Source organism: Hemitrygon akajei, chromosome 9, assembly GCF_048418815.1.
Source record: "Hemitrygon akajei chromosome 9, sHemAka1.3, whole genome shotgun sequence".
In the NCBI taxonomy this organism is placed as follows: domain Eukaryota; kingdom Metazoa; phylum Chordata; class Chondrichthyes; order Myliobatiformes; family Dasyatidae; genus Hemitrygon; species Hemitrygon akajei.
In genome coordinates this window covers 25,851,572-25,865,672 of record NC_133132.1, presented here as the reverse complement: position 1 = coordinate 25,865,672, position 14,101 = coordinate 25,851,572, and the positions used below count along the sequence as shown (strand labels likewise).

The following is a 14,101-nucleotide window of genomic DNA, read 5'->3' as shown; positions in this document are numbered from 1 at the left end:
GAGTCTGTTAGCTTGGGGGAAGAAACTGTTACATAGTCTGGTCATGAAAGCCTGAATGCTTCGGAGCCTTTTTCCAGACGGCAGGAGGGAGAAGAAATTGTATGAGGGGTGCATGGAGTCCTTCATAATGCTGCTTCCTTTGCGGATGCAGCGTGTAGTGTAAATGTCTGTGATGGCAGGAAGAGAGACCCCGATGATCTTCTCAGCTGACCTCACTATCTGCTGCAGGGTCTTGCGATCCGAGATGGTGCAATTTCCGAACCTGGCAGTGATGCAGTTGCTCAGGATACTCTCAATGCAACCCCTGTAGAATGTGGTGAGGATGGGGGGCGGGGGCGGGGTGGGAGATGGACTTTCCTCAGCCTTTGCAGAAAGTAGAGACGCTGCTGGGCTTTCTTTGCTATGGAGCTGGTGTTGAGGGACCAGGTGAGATTCTCCGTCAGGTGAACACCAAGAAATCATGGCTGAAAGAAGATTAGAACTGGGAGTCTTACATCCAATAATACACATTGTATCAAAAGGACAGGCTGGTAGGCTGAGGATGGGGTGGCTCTGTTGATAAAAGATGAAATCAGATCTTTAGAAAGAGCTGACATAGGATCAAAAGGTGTACAGCTAAGAAACTCAAGGTGAAAACCCCCTAATGGGAATTGTATACAGACCATAAACCAGGAGATAGAAAATGCATGTCAAAAGGTTAGATTAGTCACGGGGGATTTCAATATGCAGATAGATTGGGAAAATCAGGTCAATGCTGGATCCCAAGAGGGGGTGTTTATAGAATGCCTACAAGATTGCTTTTTAGAGCAGCTCCTGGTTGAGCCCACTTGGGGGTTTGGCTGTTGTGCACTGAACCAGAATTGATTAGAGAGCTGAAGGTAAAGGAACCCTTAGGAAACAGTGATCTTATTATGATAGAATTCACTCTGCAGTTTGAGAAGGAGTGTTATAATATGCACCCAACCACGCCAGTTTCCGGAATTCCGATGCTCTAACTCTCTGGAGTATGGATAGCTGGCATGGCCCCTTTAAGATTCAGTACTGTCCCGCTAATTAACTGCCATGTTTTGGTGCCAGAACTTCAGTATTTAAGGAACAGTTGAACAGAGGTTCTGTGCTCAGCCATAAGCTTTCTTGGATTACTGCCCAGTGTCTTATGTTGTACTCAGTTTTAGTTTCAGTCTCATATCTTCCAGTCTCAATCCTAGTGCTTGGGTCCAAATCATCCTTGTCAAGGTCTCTCATCACAGTACGATTAAGACAACGTGGACCCAGTGGGGTATCAGAGTCTTTCGTCAACTGTGGCCAGCCACAGTGAGAGGATTTCTACACAGATCCTGGAGATATACGACCTCCAGGTCACCATGCATCGACTTTCGCAAGGAAGAAGCTGGAGCCGCTCAGGAGCCAGTTCATCTTCCAACCCTGGAGAGATTTGACAGTGACCCGGGATCGTGCCATGGCTTCTTCACTCAATGTTCTTCAGTGTTCAAAGTCCAGCTGTCCCTGTTCCCTCTGGAGCATGGAGAAGTGGCTTCGTGATCTCCCTCCTAACCTGGAGAACCCTCTCCTAATCCTCTGTGCATTGGGAGCAATGGTGGGAGATTTACGCGGATTCAGAAGAACTCATGACCACCATGGAAAAGGTATTTCATCATCCCACCTGAGCAAATAGAACCTCAGACCTTCTGATCAGTCAGTCAGCAGCCAGCTACACTACTGAGTTCCAGACTTTGGCCCAATAGAGTGGCTGGAACAGGGATGCCTTGGCCATTCTATACCGCCATGGACTCTGGGATGAACTAAAGATGCCGTCACCTGGGGGAGTCAGCAAGGGAGTCAGAGATCCTAATCGACCAGTCCATCTGCCTCAATAACCCTCTGGCAGAGCATACGTGGGACTACGTCAAGAGGTCGAAGAGGATTTAACCCTGAGCCCAGTCTCAATGCATCGCAGTTCCACTTCCCAATCTCAGACTACAACCTGCCTGTCCCCTGTTGTGGACTCAGTTTAACCCAGGCAGATCAATTACACAAAGCTCTTCGCCAGTGAGAGGTCCTGGTGTTGGAGTCAAGGCTACTGCTATTACTGTGGAGAGACAGGTCACCTATGGCCAAATGCTCGAGGTTACAGCAGAGCTGATAAGACTGTCCAGGAGGACTGCGATGGTAGCAACTGCCACTTCCAACCCTACAGATTCTGGTTTCACGCTAAAGGTGGAGATATCCTGGGGTAAGAACTGAACAGAGGTGACAGCTTCTGTGGACAATGGGGCAGTTGATAATTTCCTGGACTGCCGGTTGGCTCAACATACCGCTGCAAGAGTTGAGCCAGTCCATGCCCGCCACTGTCTTGGATGGTTGTCTGCTAGGTTCCGGGCAGATCCAGTGCCAGATATTGGTTTTGCAGATGATGGTAGGGATCATGTGGAAGACATTAGTTTCTACATTATTGATTCACCTGATCCTCAGGCACCCTTGGCTGTCCAGCATAACCCATCCATGGACTGGAGGGAGGGGGAATCATTGCTTGGTCCAGTCATTGTGAGAGGGTACGTTTGTAGCATGGGGATCCGAACCCCAGACTCCCCCGAGACCAACGACCAACAAGGGAGCAGACTTCAGTGTGAGGTAAGCTGTAGCCTTGCCCTCAAAGACAGACAAGCTGGTCCTGGCCAACGGGACTGTGTGAATCCTGACCCTGTCTAGTCAGGAGCATGCTGGATCTAGAGAGAGGGGATCTCTAGTTCAGATGAAGACCAAGGAGGTAGGTGTCCAAGCAGTCGAGATCTCCTGCAGCTAAGCCTAAGGTCCCAACTAAAGGAAGGACTCCTAAACACAGCCCCTTGGAACCTGTTCCCGGGGTTACAAGGACCATCTGTAGCACCTTGTTGCCACCGCCTGAGGATATGGTTGAGGAGTTGGACTCAGATTTGGTCACTGGTTCAGCAAAGGAATCTAGTGAACCTGGGGAAGAGACACTGAAGTCTGTCTGAGGAATGTTCTGAGGAATTTGCAATGCCCAGACCAATCAAAGTTCCTTCTGTTTACAAGGACTTGAAAGAGGTCTTCAACAAAGGAAAGGTCTCAACTCTTCCACCACACCAACCCTATGACTGAGCTACTGACCTACTGACTGGTACTTGTCCTCCGCTGGGTCGATTGTACACACCTTCAGGTCCAGGAAGAAGCACGTGAAGGAGGAGTACGTGAAGGAGGCTCTTGCCATGGGCTTCATTTGCCCTTCCACCTTATCAGCCAGCAGAGGCTTCTTCTTTGTACAGAAAAAAGATGGGAATCTGTGGCCTTGCATTGATTATAGAGGGTTAAACTGTATAACGGACGAGAATCATTACCCCCTTCCACTCATAAATACTGCCTTCAAGATTCTCCCAGGGGCAAGAGTATTCTCAAAGCTAGACTTGTCAAGTACATAGAGTCTAGTCTGCATAACATAGGGTGATGAGTGGAAAACCACATTCAGTACATCAACAGGGCACTATGAGTACTTGGTTATGCCCTTTGGCCTTGCGAATGCTCCAGCAGTTTTTCAGGCCTTTATAAATGACATGCTCCGGGATACTCTCCATAAGAAAACATGTGTCTACTTGGATGATATCCTAATCTTTTTGAAGTCTATGAAGGAGCACGACGTTCACATCAGGGTCATTTTAAAGAGACTTCTGGACCACGGACTTTAAACTGGAGAAGTCTGAATTTCATGTGACGACCATTTAATTTTTAGGTTTCGTCATCTCCATTGGCAATCTCTAGATGTACCCTACCTAGAATAAGGCAGTTGGAGATTGGCGACATCCATCTAGTGTCAGCCAAGTCCTACAATTCCTGGGGTTTTGCTAACTTTTACCAGGAGTTCATCAGAAACTTCAGCTCAATGGCAGCTCTGCTGATGGCTCCAACTAAGAAATGTGGTTCACATCAGCTCCCATCTTGGGTTCACCTAACCCAGACTTTCTCTTCATTGGGAAGGCGAATGCCTCAGATATCGGAGCGGGTGCAGTGTTGTCTCAGCGGTCCTCTCTGGACAGTAAACTGCACCGATGTGTGTTCTTCTCCGTGCAGTCATCCTTGGCCGAGAGAAACTATGACTCCGGGAATCGGGAGCTACTCGCAGTCAAATTGGCTTCAGAAGAATGGAGTCACTGGCTTGAGGTGGCCAAGAAGCCCTTTATTTGGACAGACCACACCAACCTGGCTTATATTCATGAGGCCAACTGGCTGAATTCCAGGCAGGCCAGGTGGACATTGTTCTTTAACCGCTTTAATTTCATCTTCAACTATTGACTGGGTTAAAAAGACAGAAACATAGGGTCTTGTCCCGTCAGTTCAATGAACCCAAAAGAGAGGAGCAGCCTACCACCACTTTGCCCCAAGCCAAATGGGGAATCAGTGCTTTTGTTTGCAAGGCCCAAGCCCAAGAGGAGATTCCTAAGAGTGGTCCTTTGGTTCATTCCAAGTTCCATCCAGTCTCAGGTACTCCAACTGAGAATGACCACTTGCCCCGGGCTTGCCAGGGCTCTCGAATTCATCATGAGAAGGTACTCGTGACCCAGAATGGCAAAAGAGATTCGACAATACATGATGGGGGTGCTCCCAGAACGAAGAATACTGTACCCAACTTCAAGGGCTCCTCCACCTCCACCTGTTCTGAACAGACCATGGCTTGCATCTCCATGGACTTTGTCACAGGTCTTCCGCCATCCCAGGGGAAGACCTTCATCGTGGTTATTGTCAATCGGTTTTCAATGGCCTGCAAGTTCATTGCCTTGAACAAGCTACCATCAGCTATGGAGGTGGCCAAAATTGTCCTGGACCAGGTCTTCAGGATGCATGGGTTCCCAATAGACATTGTCACAGGTCATGGTCCACGATTGACATCACATTTCTGGAGGACATTCTGCAAGCTGATTGGGGCAACATCGAGTCTTCCTTCTGGGTTTCACCCGCAGTCCAATGGCCAGATGGAGTAGGTCAAGAAAGATTTGGAATGAACCCTAAGATGCCTGGCATTAGAAAAACCTGACAAATGATGTGATGTGGGCAGAGGTCACTCCACAAAACCTTATAGCATTTGGTGCTCAGTATGTCACCATTCGAGTGCCAGTTTGGCTATTCTCTGCCACTCTTCCCAGAGCAGGAGGCCAGGGCTGGGTTCCTGCAGCCAAAGATCTTGTCCAATGCTACAAGTAGAAATGGATCAGGACAAGAGAGATCTTGCTGGCCTCTACCTAGAGGGCAGAAACCAAGGCTATTGAAGGAGAAGACAGGGACCCACTTTACAGCCTGGGCAACAGATCTGGCTGTCCACTCTGGGTGGAGTCTAGAAAGTTGGCACCCAAGTTCATTGGATCCTTCAAAGTCCTCAAGAAAGTAAACCTGGTGACTTACACCTTGCAGCTCCCCAAGACCCTGAAGATCAATCCCACCTTCCACATCTCTAAATTAAAACCAGTCTGCACCAGCCCCTTAACCCCAACACCATCAACCCCGCTGCCATCCAGGTTTATCGATGGGGAACAGGCCTTCACAGTAAGAAGAATTTTGGACTCAAGAACAGTATGGGGTATTTGGCACTACCTCGTGGACTGGAAAGGATTTGGACCCAAGGAGAGGTGCTGGTGTCTGAAGAGGACATCTTGGATCTGGCTCTTAACCACGACTACCATCACCATCTCTCCGAGCAGCCAGGGCCATCGGGAGTCAGCCATAGGAAAGAGGCTCCTGTTGTGATATGCACACAACCACAGCAGCTTCTGGAACTTCAACACTCTAACTTTACAGATTATGGATAGCTGGTGTGTCCCCTTTAAGGATTCAGGATCGTCCTGCTAATTGGCCGCCATGTTTTGGCACCACCATTTCAGTAGTTAGAGAGCAGCTGAACCGAGGTTCAGTGCTCAGTTGTAAGCTTCCTTGGATTATTGCCTAGCGTCTTGTTTAGTTCCAGTTCCAGTTTCAGTCTCATTTCGTGTCTCAATCTTAGTCTTGAGTACTCCAGCACTTGGGTCCTAACTATCCTCGTCAAGGTTGCTCATCACAGGGAGAAGCTAAAGTCAGATATATCAATATCACAGTGGAGTAAAGGGAATTACAGAAGCATGAGAGAGGAGCTGGCCAGAGTTAATTGGAAGCAGAGATGATGGTAGAGCAGCAGTAGCTGGAGATTCTGGGAGCACAGGATAGATACATCCCAAATAAGAAGCAGTATCCTAAAGGCAGGATGATGCAACCGTGGCTGACAACGGAAGTCAAAGCAACATAAAAAATCAAAGAGAGGGCATGTAATAGAGCAAAAATTAGTCAGAGGTTACTGTATTGGGAAGCATAAGGCAACTAAAAAGTCATAAATAGGGAAAAGATGGAATACGAAGCGGATATCAAAAGTTTCTTCAGATATATAAAGAGTTAAAGAGAGACAAAAGTAGATAGCAGACCACTGGAAAATGATGCTAGAAGGTAGTAATGGGGGACAAGAAAATAGCGGATGAACTGAATGCGTATTTTGCATCAGTCTTCACTGTAGAAGATACTAGCAGTATCCTGGACCAGATGGTGTAAACCCTAGGGTTCTGAAAGAGCTGGCTAAAGAGATTGTGGAGGCATTAGTAATGACCTTTCAAGAATCACAAGTTCTGGAAACAGGACAATTGCAAATAGAAACATAGAAAATCTACAGCGCAATACAGGCCCTTCAGCCCACAATGCTGTACCGAACATGTACTTACTTTAGAAATTACCTAGGGTAACCCATAGCCCTCTATTTTTCCAAGTTCCACGTACCTATCCAGGAGTCTCTTAAAAGACCCTATCCTATCCACCATCGCCAGCAGCCCGTTCCACACACTCACCACTCTCTGCGTTAAAAACTTACCCCTGACATCTCCTCTGTACCTACTTCCAAGCACCTTAAAACTGTGCCCTCTCGTGTTAGCCATTTCAGCCCTGGGAAAAAGCCTCTGACTATCCACATAATCAATGCCTGTCATCATCTTATACACCTCTATCAGTCACCTCTCATTCTCTGTTGCTCGAAGGAGAAAAGGCCGAGTTCATTCAACCCATTCTCATAAGGCATGCTCCCCAATCCAGGCAATATCCTTGTAAATCCCCTCTGCACCCTTTCTATAGATTCCACATCCTTCCTGTAGTGAGGCGACCAGAACTGAGCACAGTACTCCAAGTGTGGTTTGACCAGGGTCCTATATAGCTGTAACATTACCTCTCGGCTATAAAACTCAATTCCATGGTTGATGAAGGCCAATGTCATGCCAGTCTTCAAGAAGGAAGAGAGGGAGAAGAAAGGAAATTTTAGGCCAGTTAGTCTAACTTGTGTGGTTGGGAAGATGTTGAAGTTAATTTAAGGATGTGGTTTTGGAGTACTGTACTTGGAGGCACATGATAAAATAGGCCACAGTCAGCATGCTTTCCTTAAGAGAAAACCTCACCTGACAAATCTATTGGAATTATTTGAAGAAATAACAAGCAGGATAGACAAAGGAGAATCAGTTTATATTGTGTACTTGGATTTTCAGAAGGCCTTTGACAAGGTAACACACATGAGCTGCTTAACAAGCTACGAACCCATGGTATTACAGGGAAGATTCTAGCATGGTTGGAGCATTGGCTAATTGGCAGGAGGTAAAGAGTGGGAATAAAGGGAGCCTTTTCTGGCTGGCTGCTGGTGACTAGTGGTGTTCCACAGGGGTCTGTGTTGGTACTGATTCTTTTTACGTTTTATATCAATGATTTGGATAACAGAATTGATGGCTTTGTTTGCAGAAGATATGAAGAGAGGTGGAGGGGCAGGAAGTGTTGAGGAAGTAGGGAGGGTGCAGAAGGACTTAGAACGATTAGGATACTGGGCATGGAAGTGGCAGATGGAATACACGGGAAGTATACGTCCATGCACTTTGCTCAAAGAAATAAAATCATAGTCTATTTTCTAAATGGAGAGAAAATTCAAAAACCTGAGTTGTAAAGGGATTTCAGAATTCTCGTATGGGATACCCTAGAGGTTAATTTGCAGGTTGAGTCGGTGGTGAGAAAGGCAAATGCAATATTAGCATTCATTTTGAGAGGACTAGAATATAAAAGCAGGAATGTGATGTTGCGCAACACACACAAAATGCTGAATGAACTCAGCCGGTCAGGCAGCATCTATGGAGATGAATAGATAATCGATGTTTTGGGCCGAGACCCTTCTTCAGGACTGAAAAAGAAGGGGGAAGATGCTAGAATAAACAGGTGGGGGCAGGAGAAAGTGAAAAGTGAAGCCAGATGGCTGGAGAGGAAGGAATCTGATAGGAGAGGAAAGTGGACCATAGGAGAAGTAAAGGAGGAGGGGACCCGGGGGAAGTAATAAGCAGGTGAGAAAAAAGTAAAAGGTCTGATGTAATGTTGAGGGTTTATAAGTATTTTGAACAGTTTTGGGCCCTTTATCTAAGAAAGGATGTGCTGATATAGGAGAGGGTTCAAAGAAGGTTCACGAAATTGATTCTGGGATTGAAAAACTTGGCAAATGAGGAGCGTTAGAAGGCTCTGGGCCTATGCTTACTGAAATGCAGAAAAATGAGGGGTTATCTCATTGTAACCTGTTGAAAATTGAAAGGCATCAATAGAGTGGACATGGAGAGGATGTTTCCTATGGTACAGGAGTCTAGGACCAGAGGGCACAGCCTCAGAACAGAGTATCATCCATTTAGAATGGAGATGAGGAGGAATTTCATTAGCTAGAGAGTGGTGAATCTGTGGACTTCGTTGCTACAGGCAGCTGTGGAGGCCAAGTCTGTATGTATATTTAAGGCAGAGGTTGATTGGCTCATGATTAGTCAGAATATGAAGGGTTAAGTCTAGAAGGCAGGAGACTGGGACTGAGAGGGAATTAGATCAGCTATGGCAGAGCAGATTTGGTGGGCCAAATGGCCTCTTTCTGCTCCTATATCTTATGGTCTTATGATTTAATCACTGCTTGTCATTCCTGTGGTTCCAGTAAACACTAACAACCTCTGGCACTGGTGCATGTAGCCCGGTGTCTCGTCTGACTCAGATAATGGTCCAGAATTACATTAGCTCTGGCATTGAAGCATTGGAAATGATCTAATGTGGTTTGAAACTTATCTCCTAGACCTGCGACTAAGCACCTTCCTTTGCAACTGATCCCTGACTTTCTGGCCAACGGACCACAATCAGTAAGAATAGGCAGCAACACCTCCACCACGATTACCCTCAACGCTGCAGCCCCAGCCCCTGACTTTACTCCTGATAGTGTGGCCACGTTCTGATCCAGTTAGAGATTTGCAGATGACAGCACTGTAGTGAGCCACATCTCAAGTAGCAATGAGCTGCAGTATCGAAAGGAGATAGAGAGCTTAGTCACATGGTGTCATGACAACAACCTTCCCCTCAGTGTCAGCAAAACAAAAGAACTCATCTTTGACTTTACATCCTCCTGCTTCCATCAACAGTGAAGTCAAGAGAGTGGAGCAATGAACATCACCAATAGCAAGTCTTGATTCAGCTATGTTGACGCCACAGCAAAGATTTTCACCAGTGCCTCTACTTTGTCAGGAGGTTAAAAGATTTGACATGGCCCTTCGACCCTCACAAATGTTTATCAATGCACCTATCCGATATATTACGGCTTGGATGGGCAGCTGCTCTGCCTGAGACTAAGAAACTGCAGAAAGTTACGGGCAAAGCTCAGCGAATCCCCCCTATAGACCTCATCTACACCTCACTGCCTCAGTAAAGCAGCCAACATAATTAAAGATCCCCCCACCCACCGCCCCGACCCTGGGCATTCTCTCTTCTCCCCCTGAAAAGAAATGATTGAGCAGAAGATACAGAAGCCTGAAAGCACACCACCAGCTTCTTCTATCCGGCTGTAATAAGAGAAAATGGACGCTTGACCTCACTGTCTACCTCATTATGACCCAACATGTTACCTTAATACACCATTGTAATGAATTGGTCTGTATGAATGGTATGTAAGACAATTTTATTCACTATACCTCAGATTCAGATCTATTTGTTACATGTACCTGTATATCGAAACATACAGTGAAATGATTCATTTGCATTAACAAACAACACACCCAAGGATGTGCTGGGGGGCAGCCCACAAGTGCCAAAACAGCATGCCCACAATGCTCAGCAGAACGACACAGAACACAAGAAAACAGGACATGGCAAGTAACAAAATATCAACAGTGAAACAAGTCTGATTCCCCCCCCCCCCCACTCACACAGATACACGGTCTTCTACCCGAGGACAAACCGTCTTTGGCCTCCAGTGGGTTTATGGATTACAGTCAGTGGGCCTTCAACTTCTCCAGCACACTCACAGAGATTCACAGACGGGGCTCCTGCCTTCAGACCTTGACTGGGCTTCTGATCGACTTTCGGGTTCGGTATACATGACAGTAGTAAACCAGAGCATGGAGTCACTGTTTCCATCATGATCTGAGTCACATCCTATTGGTTAATTTTGTGTCAATTCCAGGTTGTGGGAGCCAACCGCAGATTGCATCAACAAACCACTCCTTTATTAGGAGACTGGCTTTGTCGTTAACCTTCAGTGCAATGGGAATGATGTGTGACAGGATATTCTCATTAGCTTTGCAGTCAACCCAGTTCGAAAAGCCGTGTTTTTTAAAATTAGATATTCTTGTGGAAACCTTTTCCTCTGAAGGTCACTTTTTGTTCTTGTGTTCTGTTTTGACATGCAGAACAGGTGGAGGATGAGTTTCATCTTTTAGGGCATGAATTTATTTTCATCGAGATCACTGAGTGCACATGCTTGTAAAGACAGTCCTTGGGTAGATCTGTCAGAATGGCAGCTGACGAAGAACAGTGATATAAGATAAGCCCCTAAATCCCTGCTGATTTGGAGAAAAATGACTCACAGTTGTAGATCGCTACACAAATTACGTATTTTACTGCATTTTCTGCCATCCACCTAATTGACATTAGTTAACTCAATCTTTTCAAATACAATATGTAACAGAACTCCCTCTGGTAGAGTGTGTGACTTCCACTAGAGGCCCTGCAACCTCTGTATCTGACGGTGAACTGATTCACCCGGTGGCCAGCAGATCCATCAGCAATATCCTATATTCCCTCATCAGCAGAGCCTCTGGACCACTCTCATTCACATTCTAACCTCTTAAAAAGGGGTTTTACCAAATACTTCCTCATAAACTAAGTACACAAAAAGGGCTTCCCTTCACATGTTCTACCATTTGCAACCTCAACAAACTCTTTAAAATTTTTCAAACTTGATTTCCCTCCCAGAAATCCAAACTGAATTTGTCCAATTCCATTGTTATTTTCTAGTTTTTCTTCGGTTGTCTCAAGCTTCATTTCCCTTAGGACCACCGTGTAGTTCCTGTGTTCCCTGTCCCTCCTTTGATAAATAACGGCATTACCTTTTCCACCCTCCAATCTGCAGCATTTATTCAATAATCTATATAAGATTCTGGAAAATGATAACCAGTGTGTCCATCACTTTTGCTATTTTTCATGTTGGAGATTGCAATTTGCATCTCTGGCACCACTTCTTATCAAAACTAATTACCTCTAGTTCTTTATTTTGATTAAATTCTTAGTCCAGGTTCAGATTCGATTCACCTTCATATTTCAGGTACAGATTCAGATTTCAGATTCTGATTCTGATTTCAGATTCATATTTATGTATCATATGTACATTGAAACATAAAATGAATGTGTCATTTGTGTTATCAGCCAGTACAACCTGGGACTGTGCTGGGGCAGCCCACAAGTGTCGCTAAATATTCCTCTGCCAATGTTAGCATGCCCACAATGCTCTGCAGAACAACACAAAACAGAATACAACAAGCAACAAAACAACATCAGAGAAACAAGCCCTGTTCCTCACTCCCATTCACGCACATGCACAGTCCTCTAACCCTAGGACAGGCCATCTACCTCAGCCTCCAGCAGGCTTGGATTCAGATGTGCACTGGGCTCACAGACATTAGGCTTTTAACTACCCCAGTGGACCATATATAACCATATAACAATTACAGCACAGAAACAGGCCATCTCGGCCCTTCTGATTCATGCCGAACGCTTACTCACACCTAGTCCCACCCACCTGCACTCAGCCCATACCCTCCATTCCTTTCCTATCCATATACCTATCCAATTTTACTTTAAATGACAATACTGAATCTGCCTCTACTACTTCTACTGGAAGCTCGGTCCACACAGCTACCACTCTCTGAGTAAAGAAGTTCCCCCTCATGTTACCCCTAAACTTTTGCCCCTTAACTCTCAACTCATGTCCTCTTGTTTGAATCTCCCCTACTCTCAATGGGAAAAGCCTATCCACGTCAATTCTATCTATCCCCCTCATAATTTTAAATACCTCTATCAAGTCCCCCCTCAACCTTCTACACTCCGAAGAATAAAGACCTAACTTGTTTAACCTTTCTCTGTAACATAGGTGCTGAAACCCAGGTAACATTGTAGTAAATCTCCTCTGTACTCTCTCTATTTTGTTGACATCTTTCCTATAATTCAGTGACCAGAACTGTACACAATACTCCAAATTTGGCCTCACCAATGCCTTGTACAATTTTAACATTACATCCCAACTCCTATACTCAATGCTCTGATTTATAAAGGCCAGCATACCAAAAGCTTTCTTCACCACCTTATCCACATGAGATTCCACCTTCAGGGAACTATGCACCATTCAGAGACCTTTAGAGATTCTCCAAATTGGGGCTCCAACCAACAGGCCTTGACTTCCGGACTCCTGATCCAACCTTCAGTCCTTGTTCCTCAGCACTGGATTTATACCAGACGTTCTAGATTTACCTGCAGACTCGGTGACCAGGGTTTATCTGAAGGCTCCCCTACTTTATCCAAGAGTCAGTGAGAGTCCAGCCTCACCATTGGAGAATGCCAGGAGAACTTCCATGGAGATCGAGGGAATTCTGCTCAATTTCACTCACTGTACACCGTATCCTCCAATGAGCCTCCCATGTCATTGCTGAATTCATTCCAGTGAACTACCCACTATACTTACTATGCTGCTACAGCCACTGGGTTTGTATTCACATCCCCCCCCACCCCCACCACCTTTACCCAAGTTTCAGCTCCTTAAATAAAACTTGACCCCTGTCTTCTCCAATAATCCAGGCACCTTTCTATTTGTGTGGTATGAGATGCTGAGGTAAATATTTGCAAGACTGTCTATTTGGTTGTGAGCCACTGGTTAAACCAGATGCAGAGCTCTGCAGATGATAATTCATTAAAATACAAAAGTAACAAAATAGTGGTTTAAAAATCGGTAATATCTGCTTACCTCTTATTATCTCCACCAACAGATTTCTGAACAGTCCGTGAACCTATTTATTATTATAATTTATTGTAATTTTACGTCTTTACACTCTGCTGCTGCCATAAAACCACAATTTCATACCATCTATACCAGTGAATAAATCTGATGTTGATTCTGTGTGAATCCAATGGGTTGGAGGCTGGAATTTCACAGGGAGCTGGGGTGAATGATCTTCTTGACATTTCTGGCTGAACATAGTTGTTTACCCCTCAGCATTGCCTTTAACAGTCAGAGGCTCAGCCCCACACTGTCCTTGGAGCCACTTCCATCTTTTTAGTTGGAACAGGTCCTTTTGCCCATTGTGTCCTTTCGAGTGTCTTTGCCTATCTGTCCTAATCCCATTTTCCAACAGTAGATCCATATCTCTTTATACCTTGCCTTTTCAAGTGCTTCTCTAAATGTTTTAAGTGATCGCATCTGATTTCACCACCTGCTCCAGCAGAGTGATCTGCTCTCTGTGTAAAAACTATCCTCCCAGATTCCCTTTACAATTCCTTCTTCTGATCTTTCAGTTATGTCTTTGATACCCAGGCAAAGGGTAAAATGGTTCTGAGTCTTATGTACATCCATCAGGTCTCCCTCAGCCTCCTTCAGGGAAATCAATCCCAGCCTGTCCAATCTCTCTGGTTGTGCCCTTGGTCTTCTAACTCAGGCAACATCCTGGTGAGCCTCTTCTCTACTCTTTGCAGCACAACTACATGCTTTGTGACC

At 45.5% G+C, this 14,101-nt stretch overlaps 1 protein-coding gene across 1 annotated transcript in view; it reads left to right on the top strand.

The window, feature by feature from the left end:
- Positions 1 to 14,101, top strand: part of rsph14 (radial spoke head 14 homolog) — a 760,969-nt gene that overhangs the window by 693,347 nt on the left and 53,521 nt on the right. The gene's annotated exons all lie outside the window — the stretch shown is intronic.